Here is a 22,516-nt window from a genome sequence, read left to right on the forward strand (position 1 = left end):
TTCTTTTTTTTTTTCAATCAAGTTTAAGTTTATTTTGAAAATATAAACAGTACAATCGAGTTCATACATCAAGGATAACATCACAATGCATTACAGGAAGATACATTTCGACATCACATATTCCTAACTATACTTAGGTCACAATCGAATAAACGATCTTTATTCAAAAATAAACAGATTTGGAAGAAATAAAAAGATCATGTGTCCACAAACCGTTATAACGGAAATATAGTATTTACCCTAAATTTTCCTATATAAGGTTCCCCTGAGAGATATTCAAGTGCAACGTAAAAGTTGATACTTGTGATACCATAACACATGTGATATTAGTCAATAAAATAGAGTTCATTCTTAAATGACCCTCATATAACCCCCTTACCTTAGTAAGAATCCAATCATTTCACTAAGAGTAGGACCCCACCTTCTGTCCTAATACTCCCACCGTCTTCTCTCTTTTTCCCCCTACTTACTTATTGTAGAGCAAATTCACTTTGTGAATTCGAAGTAGATCAATGAAAAAATGTTTAAATTGAGAAGATTAATATTATGACTGACAACTCGTTAATTCCGGATCAGTGTAATAACCTTACGATACCTTAAAGCATCACTAAACATTTAAAGTAACAAAATGTTTGAGGAATTGACACCATTTTTAAGATTAAGTCTATGGATCCCGATAACTCAAAAAAAAATATGGCAAGTCCGGAAATCTCAAAATACTCATGGCGACAAAAGGTTCAATCAGAATGGACTAAGTAAAAAATATAGGAATATAGAGGATTAAATCCTCAAACAACACTATTATGTAATGAATGTACTTTACGATAGCAAATAAAATAAAAAATAGAGTAAAGAACTCCAATCATAAGAAAAAGATATAGAAAACCAAAAAAGGAAAAATAGAATGGAAATTTAGAAAAGAGAGAGATAAGAAAAGGGAGCCTACCTGCCAATTCCACATCACAAAAAGCAGTAAATCGTCTTATGAAACTATAAGTTGTTTATGATACCCATGTATTGTAACCATGGTCCCCAAATTTCATTGAACTGGTCTTCAGAATCTAACATCAAGCCTATCCTCTTCTCTTGCTCCATTATCCAAGTCACCTTTCTCTTCATATACAATATCGAAACAGACGTCCTTTTCCAGGCAGCAGCTATAGAAATTCGAGCTCCTACAAGTATAAACAATATCAATTTCCTGGTAGACTTGTGAGCTTGCGGTATAAGTCCATTTAAGCAATCGATGGAGATTGATGAATATTACAACCAGTTATCCTTCTAATAATGTGAAAGACCATATTCCAGAATTTACGTATTTTCGGGCACTCCCACCATATATGAATCATAGAACCAACCCCACCACATCCTCTAAAACATAGAGGAGATTGAGAAGGATAAATATTTGCTAATCTCAAGGGCACTAAGTACCATCTAGTAAAAATCTTTAAATTTGCTTCTATAAGTGACACATTAGTAATCCCTTTTATAGATCTTTCAAAATTAGAATACCAGTCCTTTATATCCCAATCAATCTGAAGATCCCTCTCCCAGGCTATCACATGTGGTAATTTTTGACTATTATCAGCTAGTGATCTATAAATAAGAGAAATCCCCCCTCTTCTTCCTATGGCTTGGTCACATCTAATTTCATAAGCTGTCATAGAGCCCGAAACGGCTTCATCCAACCAAAGCTTTGTAGCATACTTATAAATATGAGAAAATCCCGTTGTTTCAGAGTGAGGAAGACCTAGGTTTTTCACAAAATATTGTTCGGTATGGGGACCTGAATGAGAAAAGAAACGTCCAATGCGGTACACCCCCTTGTCAAGCCACCATTTGAAGGATTCCCCTTCTAACTTAGAGATGAAGTCAGGTTCTCTAAATAGATTGGCTAAAGGATGACCCTTGGTAATCAAAGAAGGATCTTTTTTAAGGGAGTCCCATAGTACCATGGCTTGAGAGAGAGCTGGTGACATAATAGGAGGTCTACTTTTGGGAGTAACCCACAATAAATCTTCTAATGTGTAAGAGGGAGTAGCCTGTTCCTCCAAACATACCCAATCTGGTCTATCCCCTCGGACGTATACATCCGAAAGTTGAGCCAATCTAGCGGCCTTGTAATACCACATTAAATTTGGAAGGCCGAAACCACCCTGTTCAGGCAGATTAAAAAGAGATCGCGAAGAAACACGCGGATTCTTCTTCTTCCAAACAAATTTAGTAATTTTGCTCTGGAAGGCTTTCAAATGGTTTGTCTTTATTGGTATAGGGAGTGAACGGAACAGGTATAAGATCCTAGGTAGGAGAGTCATTTTAATGGAACTTATCCGTCCTATCCAACCTATGTTATGTGTATTCCACTCTTCTAGATCAGTTTCAAGTTTTTTGTACATGGGAGGGTAATTGGCCTGATAAAGATCTTCGAATTTCGAAGTCAAATTAATACCTAAATATTTAATGGACGATGTATTCCAGCAAACAGAGCCTGATTTCTAACCCACCTTCTTTCCTTCATGACCATGACCAGTGTAATTCGGATAGCCCAACTTCCCCCAAAACCAACAACCCCCTTTATTTACCTTACCTTACCCCCTTATTTAAGATTAACGAGAGACACAAAATTGTTGGAGTAAAAAATGGCCACGACAGCCAATTTTTATTTTAACCACATAAATAATTTTAAATTAAATAATTAAAACACACCAAACTTTATTCCTTAACAATTTTATAAACAACTTTAATAACCCAGCTTCTTGGTCTTTGACGGCAACGCGGCTTCACTTTCCTTTTTAAAACACTACACTGCGGGAACATTAACCATAACCGGCCCCCAGCCGACCCAGCTCGGAGACAAACCTTTTTCCCCCCGCAGTGCAACCGTATTCCAGCAGACACAGTTCCACTGGAATAATCCCCCATAAGGGTCCCATCCCACCGATGAGCCCACCACCATTTCCATCACATCTGTAACTGCCACCATCAAAGACCACCGAACACCGCCAACACTCCGCCACTGCTGTCATGACGACCTTTATTACAAACCTGAAATAAAAGAAAACAAACAAATGACACCAAACACACAACACATAGGGAGGGTGGGTGGGAAAAACCTGTCTCCTTGCAAGTTTCCTTCCCACACTTTGCCTCACTGACCACTCCCCCTCCTTCGATAATACTCCTCCCCTCCTTGCTTCTCCACACATTTTCCTTCCAACCAACCAGCTTCCTCCTGATTTTAACTCCTTGTTGCCCTACCTCCACCCAGTCATGCCCGGCCCTCCATTATTCTGCCTTTGTTGTTTCCATTCCGGGCCTCCCTGGTTGCTCCACCTGACCACCCCTAAACAACTCTCCGCTGAACTACACAGCTTTTTCCGCTGTAAATCCCAACCTTTTCAGTTATCACACACTCTATCTCAATGCAGAAGAGAGATACCTGGAAGGACAGCACACCATTCTCACTCATAAAATGCCATCAATTTTGTCCCCCCCCCCCCCCCCTCGTGTGTAGTTAGACCAAATTTACTAGCAATTTAGGTAATCTGATTTTTCAATAGAGGACAAAAGCAAGAAATGTAATTTCTAATGTGTCATTAGCAATCTGACAACGATAAAAAACAAAACAAAAAAATGACTAACAATAAATGTCCATTAACTGAGGATCAGCAGGAATAACTTCATTTGAAGACTGTGTCGTTTTAGCAAGCTTGCTTAGAAGTGTGCTTAGTCTTATCTGTAGTCATCAATTTTTTATAACTCTTAAAATGAAAAATAAACACTTAGAACCAAACTAGTAGGCAGTATTGCCAACCTACCAGATAGAAATTTACTGACACACCATTCAAAATGTACTGGCACAGCCAAGATTTTACTGGCTGTTCCAAATTACAGTTTTAAGTGCAAATTAGAGTATTTAGGCTAAAAACAAATACAATATGCAATAAGCAATATGATTTAAGGTAGATAAAGATCAGATCACACTGTGGCAAGCACTCGGATGGTCTCAGCCAAGCCGAATGTCACAGCATAATTATTTACTGGCAACCTTTTACTTTTACTGGCATTTACTGGCAGAAAAAAATTGCCTGTTTTTTACTGGCTGTCAGTAAAAATACTGACAGTTGGCAACACTGCTAGTAGGTCAATATTTCTGGGCTTTAATTTGCACAAATGTATATTTAGCTGAATTAATTTCAGAGTCAGAGGAGCAGGAACTGGGTTGATGTAAAAACTTTCCACAATGGAGCTGTGCACTTCATTCAAGATCTCATTCACTTATTTCGGTCTTCTATATGTAGCGCCCCCTTACTTTCAGTATGGGCACTACGCTAAAGTTAGTGGGGAGTGGGAGAGTTATTTTGCTTCCATTCACAATTTGCAAAATTTGGGCTGCTGTCATTCCTGAACTGTCCTGTAGGTCAGTCTGTGCTCCAGGGATGCGATCCCATCCCTGGGCGACAGTTGGCGCTAGAGGGGTTCTGGCAGAGCCGCTTTTCCCCAGCAGCCAATTGGAGGAGTTTTCCCTCGCGGGGCATGCTGGGGGAGAGTATATCTGTGGCATACGCCATTTTGTGTTGTTCTTCGCGGGTTCCAGGTGCGGCACCCACCTTCAGGGTGTGCACATCCAACGGCGATGGCCTACCAGGCCGGGGTTACACGCTATGCAGCACTCCATGTTGCTGAAAGGGGCCCCAGTGACTTACTGGGTTCCCAACTCTACTGAGGAGATCCCAGGCTGGATGCTGTTCGGTGGGGGGTCGGCTTGAGGAGAACCTGGAGGCAGGTTGTCCAACAGGGCTTGAATGAACCATCAGGGATCTGGTGACCGGGACATTGACGGGTACACTTCAACTGTCACCTTCAACTGTCACAGTGACCTTTATTTAAAGCGGGGGTTCACCCATCAATTTAACAGTTTGAAAAAGCAGTTACATTCCTGGCATGCCGGGAATGCTAACTGTCACATTGGTTGTGCTCTCAACCAAACTGTCAAACCATCCAATGGCTGGTGTCATAACTGATCACATGTGCAGCATCATGGCAGTTGAAGATTAAACAGAGGCCAAGACGCGCCTTAGCAGCCGTCAATCAACTCCTCTTCGCTTAGAAACGCCCATTCCCCGCAGGATTCCCCGCTCGGAGCCGGAAAACAAGGGCTCATATAACGATAAGTACAAGTAAAAAAAAAAAAAAACACAGCATACTGCAGATGTTGGCAGTATGCTACAGCTAATGTCAAAAAGTGGATTTTTGGGTGAACCTCCGCTTTAATCTACTGGGAGGATTCGCTCAATCCGTTCGGTTCACTTAAAGTACTAGGCCTGTGGCAGGGGCCCTAGAGCCAGGCCTGTGGCAGAGGCCTGTTCCTTCCAGCAACCTAAAGTGACACTTCGGCTGCCAGGCTTGTGGCAGGAGTCTATCCGGGGGCACTTCCCCCACTCTAGCTAGAGTGGCGACGAACTGTAACTACTACTACTGTGCTGTTGAGAGCAGGATTGCTCGGTTCTTATCCAGGCCTGAAACTGTGAAATTCTCTTTTGCTTCATCAACCTTCTTGCTATACCTCATGTTGATGTTGATGTTGGCCGTGTTGGGCCTGGAAATAAAGCATTTGAAAACCTTTATTCATTGACTGGACATTCGCTCACTACTTCGCTTACTACTCTGCCCATCAACTACACCCCTAGACAACACTGAGAGGCAACTTAATATGCCGATCCCAACAACAACCAGCAGCTCCTGAGGGGGTAGCGCTACATATATTTTTTAAAGAGAGAGAGAGACCAGAGCAGGAAGAGAATAAGAAACAATCAGAATTCACAGGGAAAAAAAGAGATATATAGGTAAAATGCAATAGATAGAGAGATACCAGTGCAGTGAGAGAGAGAAAGAAAAGGACAAAGGAAAAAAAGAGCATGACATAATGGCAAGAGAAAGAGAGAGAGAGAGAGAGAGAGAGAGAGGGAGAAAGACCACCCCATGAAATCCCCTAATTTCCCTCGGTCATCTGGCCTCTCTGGCTTAAAATTATTGCTGCTGGCTCCTGCTCTCTCAGGTTATTCCAAGCCATCTCCATTCCAGCCTAGGTGCTGCAGAGTTACACCTACAAGTTGCCCCATAGGTAAAGTACTTATTGACAGCTTATGTTAATGCTTTTTTAGTTGGAGAGCACAATATACTAGACACATACCATATCATATTTTGATTTTTTACCTTATAGCATCCTACTCCTGATGAGTTGCTTTAATTGCCACGAAACGCGTAGAGTCTATACTCAAGGGTGCCCAGCTCTAGCCCATCTGTTTATCATGAATTTAATTCTATATGTACACTAACATCTTCATATTATGTATTGTTTTGATTTATTATAACAATCATGTATATTTGATTCATATGCTTTTTCAATGTTTTCTGTACTAATCGTCCATTTATGATTAAATATGATATTATTTTTATTAATTATGTTTTTTTTTGTAAACCTTATGCATTTTATTATTTTATATTATGCACTATATATTATATTTGCTTATCAAAATTTCTCTAAATAAATAATCAAATGCAACTATGTGGACTGCCCACCGGGGACTGGGGTCATAAATCCATATATATACACAATTGTAATCAAACAATGTATCCATTTATTTTTTATCAACAGAGACAAGCCTCATTTAAAGGTCCCGTACCTTTTATTTTTTCCTTGTTTCTACTTGTTACCCATAGCAGCCGCCCAGCTCCCAGCTGTCTGTTGTACAGCCCGGGGGCCGGATTCATGTAGCTCAGCGGATCTTTAGATCCGCTAGATCTACCTGGTTTACAAAACGCCGGTGCAATTTAGCGAGGCTAGTGCATGATTCATAAAGCACTTACCTCGCAAATTGCACCGTTGGATCGTAACTCCCCCCGGCGGAATGCAAATTCCGCGGCTAGGGGGAGTGTACAATTTAAATCAGGCGCATTCCCACGCCGATTTAACTGCCCAATGCGCCGCCGGCGAAAAAGCCCAGTGCGCATGCTCCAAATGACGTCGCTAGGACGTCACTGTTAGCGGCGGGTACGTCAATTGCGGCCATCGGGATTCCCGATCGACTTACGCAAACAACGTCAAAATTTTGAATCTTGGCGCGGGAACGGCGGCCATACTTAACATTAGCTACCCCTCATATAGCAGGAGTAGCTCTCCGCCGGAAAAAGCCGAACGCAAACGACGTTGAAAAAGAACGACGGGCGGGCGTACGGACGTGAATCGGCGGTTCTCCTCATTTGCATATGCGACGTGTAAAACAAAGCAACGACACCTAGCGGCCGGCGGGAGATTACAGCCTAAGATTCGACTGGTGTAAGTCACTTACACCAGTCAGATCTAAGGGAGATCTATTCTGCTCCGACCGTGGGATCTCACAGATCCGACCGTCGGGTCTCACAGATACAACGGCGGATCAGGAGATCCGCCGGCGTATCTATTGATGAATCTGGCCCCGGGTGTTTACACAAGTACTGCTATGACAACAAGTTTTTTCAGAGATTTAACATATCAGGCTGCATATTCCCGACCCAGGTGTCATAAACAAGTGTTGTGTCAACAATAGCAACCAATTAGAGGTTCAGTTTACTGGGGGTGGAGCGTCGGTGCAGTTGCTAGAGCTGAAGCTTGCTGTCGTCACTTCTCATCCTTTCCTCATATTCCTATGAGCGAAGGGGCGAAAACCTCAACAACAACAACATGTCCGCCTCGCTAGTGAGAGCTTCCATCAGGGCGGTCAGCCATAGGAACAGTGTGCCCCCCCCTCCCCTTATGCATGTGATAAGCACAGGGCAAATCCTCACTGTCCAGACAGAGGGTAAGGAATCTTGCAGTCTCATAGGCAGTGGCAGCAATAGGGTTGGTGTCTGTGTTGCCAACCGTACGTTAAATTACAGACAGCCCGTAAATTTAGCCCGTTAAAGTCCGTTGAATGGGCAGCGGTGCCCGTAAAAACGATGGCCGTGGGCAGCGCATGCGCCGTTCCGAAAGCTGCCGAGCTCGGGAAAGTTCGTACACACTCGGCCTGGCGGCGCATGCGCAGTAACATAATGGTGCGGCCTGGCGCCATTTTTAAATGGAAACCTAGTACACAGAAAGCGGACGTTATTTGTTCTCGGCGTGCTGGCAGCGGTGTTATTGCCTTGCACAGCAGCCAGGGACGGTGAATGAATGAGGACTCGAGTACTGGGGGCCAGTTGTGGGTGAAGCCGTGAAGGGGGAAGTGGAGGTCACATGCCTATGTTAGTGCCTTGCCCTGTGGAGAAATAGGGCACAGGAGGAGGACACTGCCTGTCACACAGATGTGCCTGTGGACTGGAGGGGCACAGAAGGATACTGAAGAGTAGCAGAGAAGGAACCTACCACATCTGCAGCCTCTGTCCTCCACCTCCTGTACCCAGAGGCGTATCTAGTGAAAATGGCGCCTATGGCAAGCACTGAAACTGCGCCCCTGTCAAAACATTTGAAACCCATCTTTCGGATAACCAGGGACAGGGAGGGACGCAGTGTGACGAGGACAGAGGGACACTGGGAACCACTGGCGGCTGGTGCTCAATTTTTTTTTGGGGGGGGGGGGCGCAAACAAACTGAAAAACAAACAGAAAAAAATTGCAGCCACTGTGCCCAGCAAACACAGCCACTGTGCCCACCACTCTGGGGAGAAGATGATCTTGCACAGAGGAGGGTAGGCGGAGCCACTGTTACCATACCCTACATGGATCTGGTCTGGCCAGTCATCGGCCACCATGGGGGCACCTGTCACTCCCCTCCGCAGGCCAAGTAGCAATATTAGCAAATTGCTGTGTCGGCACTGTGCTCCATCAGACCGGCCGCGGCTCCAGGAGCTACATTAGTGCGGGAGGCGGCCGCGGAAGGACGGTTGGGGTTTTTACATGCGGGGGTGGATTTTTGCCGCCCCCCTCCCCATGGGCCCATGGCACTTGCCATGGCTGCCATACCCTAGATACGCCACTGCCTGTACCATGTCCGCAGCCTCTGTCCCCCCACCTCCTTACCATGACCGCAGCCTCTGTCCTCCACCTCCTGTACCATGTCCGCAGCCTCTGTCCTCCCCCTCCTGTACCATGTCCGCAGCCTCTGTCCTCCACCTCCTGTACCATGTCCGCAGCCTCTGTCCTCCACCTCCTGTACCATGTCCGCAGCCTGTGTCCTCCACCTCCTGTACCATGTCCGCAGCCTCTGTCCTCCACCTCCTGTACCATGTCTGCAGCCTCTGTCCTCCACCTCCTGTATCATGTCCGCAGCCTCTGTCCTCCCCCTCCTGTACCATGTCCGCAGCCTCTGTCCTCCCCCTGCTGTACCATGTCTGCAGCCTCTGTCCTCCCACTCCTGTACCATGTCCGCAGCCTCTGTCCTCCACCTCCTGTACCATGTTCGCAGCCTCTGTCCTTCACCTCCTGTACCATGTTCGCAGCCTCTGTCCTTCACCTCCTGTACCATGTCCGCAGCCTCTGTCCTCCCCCTCCTGTACCATGTCCGCAGCCTCTGTCCTCGACCTTCTGTATTCATGTCCACAGCCTCTGTCCACCTCTTGTATCATGTCTGCAGTCTCTGAGGGAGAGTCTGAAGAGGAGTCAAGAGTGGGAACACTGCCGTGATGGGGGTCTCAAGAGGAGTCGGACGTGTGTGGACTGTGGAAAGGAGACTACAGGTTAAAACCAGAGCCACCAAGCTGGAGCCATCTGACTGGACCCTGCACGGCGCACCTAAGAGGTCAGTGATAGTGCCGCCAGGCCAGTCTGGGGGGGGGGGGGGTTGCTGGTGTAAGGGGGAGTGAATACAATAATGTTAGGGGGCACTGATACAAAGGTTACCCATTTATATTAGTACCCCCCCCTTACGTTAGTGTATTCACGCTGCGGAAGGTGGTCTCTGGTCACCAGAGCCCCCCCCCCCCCTTACATCAGAGTTCCACTTACATCATGATCTGCAGCATTTCCCTATGCATAAGAGTTCCTTTGCACTGTAAGGGGGAATCCTGCAGACTATGATGTGTAGTGCTACCCCCGCAGGAGCCGCTGATTTGTTGTTGGGATCGGCATATTAAGTTACCTTAGTGTTGTCTAGGGATGCAGTTGGAGAACAGAGTAGTGAGCGAATGTCCAGACAATGAATAAAGGTTTTCCAATGCTTTATTTCCAGGCCAACACGGCCAACATCAACATCAAATAGAAAGAAAAGGTTGATGAAGTAAGAGAGAGAACTTTGCAGTATCAGGCCTGGATATGATCCGAGCAATCCTGCTCTCAGTATTATCAAATAGCAGTTCGTCGCCACTCTAGCCAGAGTGGGTGAAGTGCCCCCGGACAGACTCCTGCCACGAGCCTGGCAGCCGAAGTGTCACTTTAGATTTCTGGGAGAAACAGGCCTCTCTCACAGACCCGGCTCTAGGGCCTCTGCCACAGGCCTATTACTTTGGATGAGCTAAATGGACGAATTGAGCAAATCCTCCCAGTAGATCTAAACTTTGGTCACCGGATGACAGCAACTGTACCTGTCAGCATTCCGGTCACCAGATCCCCGATGGTTCGTTCAAGCTCTGTTGAATAACCTGCCTCCGGGCTCTCCTCAAGCTGACCCCCCAATCGAGCGGCACCCAGCCTGGGATCTTGTCAGTAAAGCGGGGGACCCAGCAAGTCACTGGGGCTCCGCTGGAGCTCCGCGTAGCATTTGACCCCGGCCTGGAAGGCCATCGCCGGGGTCCGTTGGATGCGCGCACCCTAAAGGTGCATGCCGCACCTGGAACCTGCGGGAATAACCAATAAAGATGGCGTCTGCCACAGATTTACCCCTCCCCAGCATGCTCTGCAAGGGAAAACTCCTCCAATCGGCTGCTGGGGAAAAGCGGCTCTGCCAGAACCCCTCTAGCACCACCTGTCGCCCAGGGGTGGAAACAACACCCCTGGAGCGCAGGCTGACCTACAGGACATTTCTAGAATGACAGCAGCCCAAATTTGACAAACTGTGAATGGGAGCAAAATAACTCTCCCATTCCCCACTAACTTTAGCGTAGTGCCCATACTGAAAGTAAGGGGGCGCTACAGATGTATGGGGGAACTCTGTGCTAGCTGGCTTACAGTAACATGACCTTCATGTCAATGGAGGCAGTTGGTTTTTGACTTTTGTTTAACTTAAACACACTGCTGATAGCACTAGCTACATGTTTATAGTTTAAATATTGATATTTGCACTGTTTAGCAGTGAAAACTGTAATTTTAGGTACTTTTTTTGCAGTGTCAGTAAAAAATTGGTGCTGTTTCAGGGGGTTGGCAACACTGGCTGTCACCGCCTCCCTGAGTGACTGTCTGTAATGAATCACTGAATGTTAGTGGCTCTGCCTCCACCCGCTGCCCAGCCGGGACTTTGTGGCTGGGAGCGGGTCAGTTGCACAGTGAACTGTGCTGTCTTTGGCTGTGCCGATCCTGTCACTCAATGTCTCATTCGCACTATTCCTGTGAGTCCAACATTGAGAGTACTTTCACACTCGCAACGCTCGGCGTCGGCAGTAAGGCGACACCATTTTTAGCCGCGCTTTACCATTGTTTCGCGGTGCTTTTCAGCCGCTAGCGGGTCGCTTTTAACCCCTGCTAGTGGCCAAAAAGCACTGCTGCAGCGGCACTTTGGTGGCGCTGCCCATTTATTTCAATTGGCAAGGGCGTTTTAGGAGCAGTGAGTCCACCGCTCCTAAAGCGCTGCAAATAAGCTGCTGGTAGGACTTTTCTTGACGCTCTGCCATGGGGGCGGATCCAGAGTCTAGTCTCGGGAGGGGCACTGCCAGAAAATATTTTTGGGGGGGGGCAATTTATCAGGGAAATCACTGGTGTTAGCGCTTCAATCATCAAGGCACCATGGTTGTTATGGTGTCAGGATGATTGAAGCGCCTTATTTATATTATTACATTGTAATATATAATGAAATGGTTCAACTCACAAAAATGCAGAATCAGTGGATGCCCCGAGTGTGTCACTTGCCACGTCACCAGATGCAGCTTGTCACTTGCCATGTCACCTGCCACATGTTGCAGCTTGTCACTTGCCACGTCGCCTGCCAAACGTTGTGGATTGTCACTTGCCGCGTCACCTGCCACACGTTGCGGATTGTCACTTGCCACACGTTGCGGATTGTCACTTGCCACACGTTGCGGATTGTCACTTGCCACACGCTGCAGATTGTCACTTGCCACGTCACCTGCCACATGTTGCGGATTGTCACCTGCCACACATTGAACATTGTCACTTGCCACATCACCTGCCACATGTTGCGGATTGTCACCTGCCACACGTTGCGGATTGTCACTTGCCACATCACCTGCCACATGTTGCGAATTGTCACCTGCCACACGTTGTGGATTGTCACTTGCCACATCACCTGTCACATGTTGCGAAATGTCACCTGCCTGCCACTAGATGCAGAATGTCACTTGCCACGTCACCTGCCACAACTTGCGGATTGTCACTTGCTAAGGTGGTGTTTTGCTTGTCAGAGTCAGGCAGCAGAGAGATAATGTAATCTCTCTGCTGCCTGCACAGTGAGGGCAGAAGTTACTGCAGGGATGCAGGGCGGGCGCAGGGCCGTGAGAAATTATGTCATCTCTCTGCTCCCCCAGCTGCCGGCTTGTTAATTGGCCACCCGCCCGCTCACCCACAGAGCCGACCAGCTGACCACCCACTCTCTGACTCTCACTCACCGCAGAGCCACCCACTCAGACGCCACAAGTTCCGCAACTACCGTCCGCTCAGCCTCTTAGGCGCCGCAAGTTCTGCAACTACCTCTAATTTCTCGGGGGTGGCAATTGACCCGTTCCCCCCCCCCCCCCCTTGACTGTTTTATTAATTTTTTTACAATGCTTGTATCAACAATGAAATTTAATGCAAGTGCAATTAAAAAGATATCCCCATTTAATTTTATTTGAAACCCCATCCTCAACTTGACAAATGCATATGTATGTCCCTCACCTCCCCTATTCTGAGTCTCTGACTGCAAAACACTGCCACTCCTCTGAAAAGCAATACACACAACTATTTATTTTCAGAGGTGTTTGACAGGTGGTGCATCACCGCCTTCACAATCGTGTGTGTTGCATACGGTAGTCGGGAAGTTGTAGCAGGGACCCTTTTATTTGATTGGGTTGCATTTGTTGAGTGGTAGGGCCCGCCAAATGCAACTGGGGATATAATTCTTGCTGTAGTCATGAAGTAAAGTACTGTGGCTGCAGTATGTGTACATCCCCATGTGCTGCCTTGTCTGCTTAGGCCCCTTTCACACTTGTGCAACCTTAAAGTCATGCGATTTTGCCATGACTTGAAGCAATGCCTGTGTCTATGTATCAAAGTCGGACCAAAGTAGTGCAGGGACTACTTTGAAGTCGCACAGATATAAATGGTGCGCATTGGGATGGGATATGACTTGTTATGCGACTTTGCAGCCCCAAGTCACAGGACAAGCCGCATAAGTGTGAAAGAGTCCTAAAGGGGTTTATTTATGCAACTTGCTGTTGTTTTTTTTATTTTTTATACAAATGTTATTGAAATGAAAAAAAGCTCAATTGGCTGCAGTACTGTGTCATGAGGTGGGACTAGGGTGCCCACGTGTCCCAGGTTGCCCGGAATTATCCCACAATTCATTTTTGTGTCCCGTGCACCTTCATTCCATGACAATACAGTGGGGCAGATTCAGATAGATCAGCGGATCTTTAGATCCGCGTAATCTATCTTATTTACGATCCGCCAGCGCAAGTTTTTGAGGCAAGTGCTGTATTCATAAAGCACTTGCCTCGAAAGTTGCGCCGGCGGATCGTAAATCCCCCGGCGGAATTCAAATTCCGCTGCTAGGGGGAGTGTAGTATTTAAATCAGGCGCGTCCCCACGCCGATTTAACTGCGCATGCGCCGCCGGCTAAATTTTCCAGCGTGCATTGCTCCAAATGACGTCGCTAGGACGTCATTGGTTTCGGCGTGAACGTAAATTACGTCCATCTGTATTTGCGAACGACTTACGCAAACAACGTAAAATTTCAAAACGGCGCGGGAACGACGGCCATACTTAACATAGGATACGCCGCATATAGCAGGGGTAACTATCCGCCGGAAAAAGCCGAACGCAAACGACGTAAAAAAAAGCGACGGGTGGGCGTTCGTTTCTGAATCGACGGATCTCCTCATTTGCATATTCGTCGCGAGTAAAACACGAAACGACACCTAGCGGCCAGCGGAAGATTGCAGCCTAAGATCCGACGGTGTTAGTCACTTACACCTGGCGGATCTTAGTGAGATCTATGCGTAACTGATTCTATGAATCAGCTGCATAGATCCGACCGTCGGATCTCAGAGATACGACGGCGTATCTCTATCTGAATCTGCCCCAGTGTCCCGGAATGAAATGAGGACACACAGCCACCATAAAAACTGGTTGCTAGGGCCGCCCACCTGGCGTCTAGCAATGAGTGACGCGACTGATGTCACATTCGCAGAGACTCTCAGTCAGAACAAGGCCTTTACCCAGTGCTGCCCTACGCTAGCCTCCGAGACCACCCACCTCCTCCAGGCCGCGCGGCAGCAGCAGATAGAGAGCAGAACAGTGTCCTGACTCCTCCCTCCAGCCAGCGGCATTCTGCAGTGCTGGCTGGCTTAGATCCAGATCCACAGTGCTCTGCTCAGCTGCCCATCTCAACGACTCCCGAGTCCTGCTGCGCAGCGCTGCGCATTGCCGACTTCTCCTCCTCACTTCCGCATCCCAAAGCAACCCAACTGCCTGCAGCCTGGACCAGGGAATGAACATAGACCGGCGCTCAATCAACCACTCACCAGTCACCACACAAGACAAGTCCAGCAGCCAGCTTAGAAGGTGAGCAAATTAATTTGGAGCAGCCAGGTCAGATGACAAGTCGGGCCACTGAGGCTGGGGCCAGTGCAGTAAAAAATGAGGCTGACAAAGTAGGGCCCAGCCCTGGGGGGGCAATAAAAAATGTAGTCTCCCCAACCCCCACTTGTCAGCATCATTTATTACTGTCCCCCACTTGTCAGCTTCATGTATTACATGAAGCTGACAAGTGGGGGGCAGTATTACACAAAGCTGACAAGTGGGGGTCGAGGGGACAGTAATACATGAAACTGACAAGTGGGCAGTGGCGGTCCGCCCCCTCTCTCCTGCTGTCCCTCTATCACCATAGATAGATTCATGCATTGCATGAATGGTCGCCGCTGCCACCCCCTATTCATGTGGCCGCCCCCTAAATTACAGTAGCAGGGGGGGTTGGGAAGCCCCCGATTAGAGCTGTAGGCTCTAACAGGCGTCTAAAACAGTAAACAGTGGGCGCCATGCTGGGCGTTCGCTGTTCACTCAGCTAAGTGAATGAATCGCTTTCCTAACACTGAACCGCCTCTCAGCCAATCAGGTGCTCGGGTCTGTGTTACCTGTCACCTTATTGGCTGAAACGACAGGCGCTTAGATTTTTTTCCAAGACTGGCAAAAACAAAGTATAAAAAAAATCATATTTTTGGGGGCGGGCGCGTGGGGTGTCCCTGAATGGCCAGTTTGGAAATGTGGTCACCCTAGGTGGGACTTTGCTGGAATAGCCACTCACACAGTACCACTACATCTGGTGTGAGTATGCCTTACCACTTGCCACCCACAATACAGGCATACCCAATTTTTAAGTACACAATGGGGTGTACACACTAAACTAGTCTCTGCTGTAGGCGACAACCAACCAGAACCCCTGTATGAGTCATGTGACCAGGAAATCAGGCAAGAGCGCACATGCGCAGTGTGCATAAACTGCGCTTCGGATTATTGCTCATCTTTCGCTGTGTTCCTGAACTGCATTGCATTATATGGTGCTTTCTCGGTACAATGCTGCAACGCTGACAGACTACATTCTTTTACGCCTGTCACGTCCTATTCATCCGCCTATATCAGTCCTTGCCCCGCCCAAGAACACGCCCATACACTCCGTGCTACAACGGGCTCCGCCCATACGTCACGTGCAGCAGAGGACTGCTGGGAGATGTAGTCTGACAGTATAGGCACATGAACACACGTGGGGCTCCCGGTTGATCCCTCCCTCTGTCTGCCGGTAGTTGAAGCCTGTGAGATGACGTCACTGGGACTGGAATACAGAATGTGTGTATGAAGGTATGGCGGAGAATCATGTAGCTTCCTTAGGATTTGTAGTGTGGGGTTAAAGGACAGCTCCCCATTCTGCCAGCGCTGGTATCCTGGTTGTCACTGTGACCTTCTGGTTTCCTTGCACTCTGTCACTGACCTGGCTCACAGTGTGCACACAACGACTTCTGGCTAAATTGTCATGAAACCCTCTCATGACTTGTTCACATCATGTCCATTAGTCTGCATAGGTATCAGTGCAAGGTATTGTTTTCTGTGTGCGTTTTATACTGAGCGTATCGCTGCATGTGACCTCAGCACGCCGCAGTGATTGGAGGCGAATGAAGGGTTCTTTGGTGGCACTTCAAGCAGAATATTAAAGTGGACCTCTGTGCTAACAAATTTAAATTGGCGAAGAGATGAGGATTTTTTTTGCAGAAGTGACATGCTCTGTCTCTTTTGCATTAAAGGTCCCCACTTGCAGTGCCTATGGTTGCCACCTTTTCTTCAAGCCAAACCCGAACACTTAAAGCGGGGGTTCACCCTTAGAGGGCACTTTTCCCCCTTAGCTTCCTGCTCGTTTTTACTAGGGGAATCGGCTATTTATTTTAAAATATGTGCAGTACTTACCCGTTTACGAGATGCATCTTCTCCGTCGCTTCCGGGTATGGGCTTCGGGAATGGGCGTTCCTTCTTGATTGACAGGCTTCCGAGAAGCTTCCGACGGTCGCATCCATCGCGTCACGATTTTCCGAAAGAAGCCGAACGTCGGTGCGCAGGCGCAGTATAGAGCCGCACCGACGTTCGGCTTCTTTCGGCTACGAGTGACGCGATGGATGCGACCGTCGGAAGCCTCTCGGAAGGCTGTCAATCAAGAAGGAACGCCCGCTCCCGAAGACCCATACCCGAAAGCGACGGAAGAAGATGCAGCTCGAAAACGGGTAAGTACTGCTCATATTTTAATACAAATAGCCGATTCCCCTAGACCGAACGAGCAGGAAGCTAAGGGGAGAATTTTTTTTTTTTACAAATGGGTGAACTCCCGCTTTAAGCGGCACAGGGCACATTTTTTTCGTAGTATACACAATAGGATAATAAAAGACCTGGGGCACCTTTTGGGTGCCTCAAGGAGAGTGGTAATGCAGCGCGCTGCGGCAAACAGTGGGTGTGGCCAAACTGCTCATGCTGACATCGTGGCTCCCCCTCAGTGATGCCAAACCTGCCCCCAGACAGCGGCCTGCATCTCCCGAATGGCAACTGATTTTTGTGTGACTACCTCAGTTACTTGGGGAGCCACAGCCCAGTCTAAATAATGTGTCCGGGTTTCAGGCAGACTGGAATCCTGGACAGGTGGCAACCCTAGCAGTGCCGCTGATAAGGGAATACAGCCGGCCCTCCTGTACCGGGCCCCAAAAGTTCAAAAGGGGGGGCCAGGTACCTGAGGATGAGAGCCGGCTGTACTGCCTTATTGATGACTCTTGTGCCCCCCCCCGCAGTGCTGCCAGCTTCTCCTTTTTTCTCCCCTTGGCTGCGCTGCAGGGGGATCGGTATTTGCGCCCCCCACCTCCCTGTTGTCCGGGGCTCCCCTGTGTGCCCCCCTGCAGTGCTGCCAGCTTCACCTTTTTTCCCCTTGGCTGCGCTGCAGGGGGATCGGTATCTGCGCGCTCCTCCACCTCCCTGCTGTCCAGGGCCCCCTGTGTGCCCCCTTCCTTCGCAGTGTTGCCAGCTTCTCCTTTTTCTCCCCTGGGCTGTGCTGCAAGAGGATCAGTATCTGCGCCCCCACCTTTCTGCTGTCTGGGCCCCCTGTGTGCCCCCACTTCCCTCCCTGAAAGAGCTGCCAGCTACTCGCCTCTCCTTTTGGCATCTCCTAAGGGCACACAGGGGCATTGTTGCCAACAGTCAGTATTTTTACTGGCATTCAGTAAAAAACATGGGCACTTATCCCCTGCCAGTAAATGCCAGTGACAGGAAAAGGTTGTCAGTAAAAAAATATTGCTGTGATGCTGGCAGGGGGTGGGTCTGGTGGAGGCAGTGCATGAGTGTGTTGTCATGGTGCAAGGGAGCACCATGACATCACACAACACTTCCTGTCTCATGCCCAGAACACAGAAGAGTCTACCACAGAGCAAACAATGTATTCTATCAATGAATAGAAAGCTTCTTTTGATAGGCAGAGGTTGTAGCATCATCAACCCGCCTTTCTAAAGCAGCCAATCAGAGAAAGCTTTGCATTCATTGATAGAATATGTTGATGGCTCTGTGCAGCTGTGGTAGACTCTTCTGTGTTCCGGGTGTGAGACAGGAAGTCTCGGCTTGCACCCAGAACACAGTGCGGTTGGTTGTAGCCACAGCTACATACCGTTTATACCACACATCCAGCGGCCTCACAGTGAGAGATATAGTTTGTTTGGGCCAAACAAACTATGTAAAGTGTGTAGAAAGATGGAGTATTGTACTTGTTTGTAGCCTAAGACTCCATGCACACTGAAGCTGATAAAAGATATAAAAAAACACCAGTAGCTTTGCAGGTAGCCTTTCAACGTTTTTTAGCGTTTTTGCAATAGCTTTAATCAGCGTTTTTCAGTGTAGCTTTATTTTTATTTATTTTTTTCAATGGATACAAGAACGCTGGCGCCTGCGTTTTTCAGGGTTTTGCGTTTTTTATCGTTTTTTCCCCGCCGAAAAACAGCACTTTGAACACAAATTTCTCTCAAGCGTCTTCCAGGACAGCCCATGAGACCTAGGGCTCCTCCCACCAGGACAGGAAACACATCAACCCCCACCAGATAAAAGGGCGGTCCTCCAGGCCCCATGTCAGTATCAGTGTTTCCTCCGGACAGGGGGGTAACATGTTTCCTGGAACCTGGTCCCCTAGGTCTCATGAGCAGGGGCTCTAATGGCCGTTTGAGGGGTATTTTTCTTTTTTTTACTAACCTTCTTGCCTGTAGCAGTTCTCCGCTGGGGAGGTGGGATGAAACTGCTGTCCCTCGTTCTCTGTGCCTGGATATGGCCAGGACCGGGATGGCGTCGGGCCCCTAGCGTTGGTAGCAGTGCGGCAGGTGGCACTCTTTTTCCCACACACAGCATGGCTGGTTTGTGCAGGGAAACAAGCAGGCCACATGCGCTTGTAGGGGCGGAGCTTCTGCGCTCCAGGCTGGCCCACAGGAAGATCCGGCGGGGGTCACTTCCGGGTCGTGTGACGTCATCATCGGGCGCCGGAGACGCTGGATGGCTTGCTGGTGATTTCTGGTGGAAACAGCACAGGTCTCATGGGCTGTCCTGGAAGACTCTCAGAAAAGGAGCTACCGGTAAGCCTAACTCAGCTTTTCGGGCGTTCAGAAAAAAGCCAATAAACTCCAAAGCTCATTAACTCAAAAAAACGCCCAGGTGTGCATGGGCACATAGGCTAACATAGAGTTCAGTTTATGGGCTTTTAAAAAAAAAAAAGCCAAAACGCCAATAAACTGCAGTTTATCAGCTTCAGTGTGCATGGAGCCTAAATACTGACATTTGCACTTAAAACTGTAATTTTGTAACGGCCAGTAAAAACTTGGCTCTAATGCCGCGTACACACGACCGTTTTTCATGACCAGAAAAATGCTGTTTTTTCAATTGGTCATTAAAAACGATTGTGTGTGGGCTCCAGAGCATTTTTCTCAACGTGAAAAATGGCCATTAAAAATTTAGAACCTACTCTAATTTTTCTCGTCGTTTTTCACGTCGTAAAAAAAAAAAAAAACGGTCGTGTGTAGGATTTAACGACGGGGGAAAAACGCGCATGCTCAGAAGCAAGTTATGAGACGGGAGCACTCGTTCTAGTAAAACTAGCGTTTGCAATGGAAATGGCACATACGTCACGCTGTAACAGACTGAAAAGCGCGAATCGTCTCTCACCAAACTTTTACTAACACGAGGATCAGCAAAAGCAGCCCCAAGGGTGGCGTCATCCGAATGGAATTTCCCCTTTATAGTGCCGTCGTACGTGTTGTACGTCACCGCGCGTTGCTCGAACAGTTTTTTTTCACAATCGTGAGTATGCAAGGCAGGCGTGACAAGAATCGCGTAGAGGAAAAACTGTTTTTTCCATGACATTAAAAACGGTTGTGTGTGTGTACGCGCCATAACAGTAAATTTCAATCTGGTAGGTTGGAAACACTGCACAGGAGGATGTTTTAGAATGGAGAGCAGGGGTGGTAAATATGTCCTATTTGCTGGCCCTTTCTTTTCCTGAATGAACACAGTAAGCAATAGGTATCGATCACTCACTGTGTTCATAACTGAAGCACAGAAAACTGTTTTGTATGCTTCAGTTGGTGAATGAACAGCAAGCTGCTTAGCACAGAGCACTGCCCATTAATTCGCTGTACTGTGCTGCTGAGGTGGCAGAGAAAGGGACTGGGGAATCTCTGTCCTCAGTACATTTCTCTGTCTCAAAAGTAATACATCAGGGGTCTGTTTAGACCCCTAATATGAAAAAGAAATTAGGGACTCTTTCAAACGTGCTTTGCTCCCTAAAGCGCAGTTAGCATTTGGATCAGTATGGCGCGATATTGCCGCCTCATTCTGCTTTAATCCCACACTAGGTCACCACACCCTCCTGCTTTGTATCCAGCACAGGGCACTTTCCGAGCAGTGCTATTCACCTTGAATGGGCCTTGTTTGATGGGGGAAAATTTCTGCCATGACTGAGAAGCATAGCATTGCTTTCTAGCGAAGATATCATTTAATATTTTTGGAGGGGGCCCTGTCAGGCTGGCCTTGTGATTTCTAACAGAAGCCCTGCCTGTCTGCCCTTGTACAGTGAGGCAATGCCGTTGCTGACTGCACTTCTGCGCATGCATAGGGGTGACGCCACCCCTATACGGCCAATAAAAGAGACCGAGACCCAGAGGCCAGCTGGCTACTCGAAGATGTCAGCGGCTGACGGGGAGCTCTGTAATGCCGCATTGCTGGTGAAAATAGTTCTGATTTGAACTCGAAAACAAATTTTTCTTATATTGCAGCTCACCAATTCATAGATGTGATGTTTGTATTTGTTTTCATTTTTAGATTTTCTTCTATTTTCATCTGGTGATCCAGCCAGTAAGCTCTCCTGCAGAATGTATCAGTTGCAGAGGTGGGACTAACCATTTAAAGTGGAGTTTCCAGCCAAAGTAAAACTATTCATTTTAAGAAGGTAGGTAAGGGAAAAAATATATAAATAAATAGATATCCGAAAAACGAGGGGTGATCTTTAGTTTAAGACCACCTTGTAAAAATGGGTGGAACTCTACTTTAACCAAAAAAAAAATGTATCCTGTTCCTTTTAAATAATGTTATACAGCACAGTGCTTGTGTTGTGTAACTTGGCCTCCTGTAACACCTGAAATACCTGGTTGATCCTGACAGTTTCTGCCCTCTACCTCCCCCCTCCCCTATAAACTGACCATGGTGTATCATGGCTGCCGAGTCCTGACACCGTGGTCAGTTTATGTGCCTCCACCATCCGCAGCTCTCCTCTCTGCTCCTGTGTCCTCCCCTCCCTGCCTGTCAGCTGGTGACAGTGCCCGCCCCCCTCCTGCTGCTGCTGGAATAAAAATACATCTGTACACTATCCACTCTGCCTCCTAATATATTGCCCTCCTGTCTTTGTGTTTTATTTAAAAAAAATGCCCCCCATTTCCTGGCAATCACGTGACCGTCTGTCTCTCTCGTCCCGCTGATCTCAGCAGGAGAAGAAATCTCAGCCCCGCCCACTGTCCCTGTCAGCCGGGCAGAGGAAAGAGTCGGCTGGTCACATGAGCACCAAGAGCCGCTGTAAAATACAGTAAAGGAGGCATTTTTTTTTTTCCCATAAAACGGACATGGGTGCACTGCATTAAGCAAGAGAGCGGATTATGTGAACTTGTGAAAGTGGGTTAATAACCACTTTAACGCTGGCACGGGTGTTTACAATTTATTTCAGTAATTCAATTCAGAAAGTTAAACTCATATATTGCAGTATATACTGTAGATGCATTACACACAGAGTGATATATTTCAAGCATTTGTTTTATTTAATTTTGAAGATTATAGTGAAAACCCCAAATTCTGTATCTCCAGAAAATTGTAATATTACATAATACAAATAAAAAAAGTTTTTTTTATACAGCAATGTTGGCTTACTGAAAAGTATGTCCATGTACAGTATAGTACAGAGATCTGCAATTGGCGGACCTCCAGCTGTTGCAAAACTACAAGTACCATCATGCCTCTGCCTCTGGGTGTCATGCTTGTGGCTGTCAGAGTCTTGCTATGCCTCATGGGATTTGTAGTTCTGCAACAGCTGGAGGTCCGCTAATTGCATATCCCTGGTATAGTATGTACTCAGTCGGGGGCTTCTTTGGCATGA

General features: G+C 47.5%; 1 protein-coding gene across 2 annotated transcripts in view; it reads left to right on the forward strand.

The window, feature by feature from the left end:
* Nucleotides 1-15,886: 15,886 nt before the first annotated feature.
* The window catches only part of TFB1M (transcription factor B1, mitochondrial), a 130,055-nt gene continuing 123,425 nt past the window's right edge, over nucleotides 15,887-22,516 (forward strand). Inside the window, exon 1 of one of the 2 annotated variants that reach the window (XM_040350972.1) lies at nucleotides 15,887-16,176. The gene's annotated coding sequence lies outside the window, so the exon portion shown is untranslated. Of the gene's footprint in view, nucleotides 16,177-21,214; nucleotides 21,323-22,516 lie in introns of those variants that run through there. The other variant, XM_040350971.1, reaches the window with a different exon arrangement.

Source organism: Rana temporaria, chromosome 4 (assembly GCF_905171775.1).
Source record: "Rana temporaria chromosome 4, aRanTem1.1, whole genome shotgun sequence".
Taxonomy (NCBI): Eukaryota; Metazoa; Chordata; class Amphibia; order Anura; family Ranidae; genus Rana; species Rana temporaria.